Here is a 3,084-nt window from a genome sequence, read left to right on the forward strand (position 1 = left end):
ATATGATTAGAGAGATTTGAGTAATTTTTCACTACTGACATGACTAGAGAGTTCATGTGTCAACAGTGAAAAGTTTTTATCCTGTCTATTGTATGTAATATATTGGGTTTGATTGCTTGAGGTGTATTTATATTGACACCATATTTTTTATGGCCCGTTTGGTACTCATTTTTTTCAAAATGCATTTTTCTCTCTCTTCTTTTTCACTACACATTCTTTTTTAAAATAATATTACACGTAAATAAAAAACTTTTCCTTATTTTCCAACAACACATTTCCCATCAATTCACTATTCAAAAATACATTTTACATAAAAATGGCTCCCAAACACCCCCTATATTTGCATTGAATTCCTCAATCTTTAATTAGTATCATCCTCATATTCCTAACTTTTTGCATCACAATTTTAGTTTCAATATTACATAAATCCATATACATCGTTGGTGATAACATTTTTTGTTCAAAAAGTTTGTTAGAATGTTATAAGTAGAATTATCTATTCCTTACTTCTTAAATTAATATAAAAGTGCACTAAAATATTTTCCATAATTTTAAAGCACGAAAAAATGTTTAGGATATAAATGTTAAATAAATATAAATGGAGGTCCTTCAATGAAAATAAAATGCAAATTAGCACCTGTCTGATGGTTATTATTTGGCAAATATAAAGTTTTGAATATTAAATTTTGGAAGAATATGTGTTTAAAATTAGGAAAAATTTTGAAAGCTACGTGCAAAATATTTTATTAATTGAATCTTTCGTTAAAAATGATTAAATGAGTATAGAATAAATAATTCTGAAATAATAATTGTAAAACAGGGCTTAATTCCCATTTCTTACATCACCCCAAAATTTGCACCCCCAACGCCACTAACCATAAAAGGGTTTTTCGGCCACAGGACACATCGTTCCCCATCTCTCAGTAGAGGGAGAAAATTATACTCTCTCCAACCATTTTATCTCAATTCTGCCTGTCTCTCTCTATATAAACATACACATACAAGAAAAAGAATCTATATCTATATATATTTCTTATATATAGATTTTTTCGATTGTTGTTGCAGAGCTACTTGATTGGACGAAAATTTTTGATTGCAAGGTATGCAGGCTGAGCAAACGGTATTGAGCTTGAGACCAGGAGGTGGGACCCGTGGTGGAAGCAGATTTCTGGGCCCACGCTTTGATTCATCCTCGGAGGCGAATACTGATCTACCGGTGGTGCTTCGTCCCTATGGCGGTGGTGCTTCTTCACTCTCTTCCTTCAAGGTTAATATTTTTTTAATTTCATTTATTTTTTCAGATCTAGGGTTTTTTTATCCGATTGTATCTTATATTTATTAATTAATTGTCTTAATAGTAGGTGCTTTTTATGTAAAAAAAGATACAAATTTGGATTCATTAATCTTTCTGTCGATGGTTTTTTGATATATGTGTATGTGAGTTCATAGGTACATGTGTGTCTATATGGTAATGAGCTTTTAAAAGCTTCCAATCTGTGTATGATCCTATAATTCTTTCCTTCCTGTTTGGAACTGAAGCTTAAAACTTGTTGAGTTTTCAATATTGTATGAAAAATCTTTAAAGGTTTCTTTTTTTAAAGATGGAACTATTTTTATTTGCAGATTCTTAATGAATCTTAATTTTTCACTCAATTCACCTTCACCTTTGTGTGCTTTGTTTGATGCTTGTTAATTTTGATGGAAAATGGGAATTCCAGTATCAATAATGCCCTAACCAATATTTTTTTTGGACATTTCAAGTTAAAACCCTTCCGCATTACTAAATAAAGGAAACATATAATCTTTATTGGGAATTTGGATAACATTTTGAGTTCATTGTCGTATCAGCTCTAGATGAAAATATTCAAATTTGTTCTCTTTTTTTTTTTTTTCCATTCTTTACAATGATTTCTTAGTTTCTATCACGGTAACTAGGGGTTTTTTTGGGAGTTGTTTATTGTCAATGTCCTAATTCTTGGTAGTGCACATAAGATGTGTAGTTGATGTAAATATGGACATAAAGCAATACGTTGGCTTTCCGTGGGCATGCAAGGAGGGTCAGGATGCCCTCAAAGGAATCTATTAATATGGAAATTGTACTGGGAGCTTTGCATGTCATTACAATAACGTGCTTAACAAATGCATAATGGGTGGGATTTTCTAGACAGCCACATGTTATGATGAATAAGGTAGAATGTCTTAATTAGCTAGTTAAATGTCCCGCAACTGTAGTGTACCATGTATATACTGACACTGTGGTCATAATTATGATCTCTAATTGGAGGATCTTTATATTTTTAGTGTACAACTGTTGCCCTTGATGTTTGATTGACTTTTGTTATATTGTCATCCCAAGTCTTTGGGATTCCAGTATCACTTGTGGATTTTTAAGTGAGTTCGTTCAAAAACTAGTTGTCAACTAGGGTAGCGTGTCTATGTCGGACACCCGTCGTTACCGACACTCATTGGATAATCTATCAAAATTATTTTTATTTTTTATTAGAAATATTATATATTTTTAACTTAAATTTGTTAGTAAATAATAAATAGGTAATCATATTTAAAACATTTCAACAAGAAAAATTAATAACAAGTATATAACCAAATTTATACTACATAAATAAAGATTTTTAAAAATTTTAATCACTATGTTGACGATGTGTCGTATCAATACTTTTTTAAAAAAAGTGTGTCAACGTATCCAACACGTATCGTGTTTGACACACGTGTCTGTGTTGGTGCATCATAGCTTTTAACTTATTGCACCATGATTTGCCATTTAGTCCAACCTTATTATATAACTGCATATATCTTCGTCCCAATCTTGGTCTCCGTTTGCTCCCATTATTTGGTAGCCTCCATTTGGCCCCCATTTTGTGGAAATGAAAATGGGTGGAATAGTGTTTTTTTGAAAAATGAGTGGTTGAAAAAGAAGGAAAATTTTTTGGTTTACGTGTAATATTATTTTATGAAAGATTGTGTGGTTGAAAATAGCAGAGAGAAAAATGAAATGTAATGAAATGGAAATTAATGGAGGCTATAATTTTTTGAATATATATATATATATATATATATATATATATT

This window comes from Olea europaea, chromosome 2 (assembly GCF_002742605.1).
Source record: "Olea europaea var. sylvestris chromosome 2, O_europaea_v1, whole genome shotgun sequence".
Taxonomy (NCBI): domain Eukaryota; kingdom Viridiplantae; phylum Streptophyta; class Magnoliopsida; order Lamiales; family Oleaceae; genus Olea; species Olea europaea.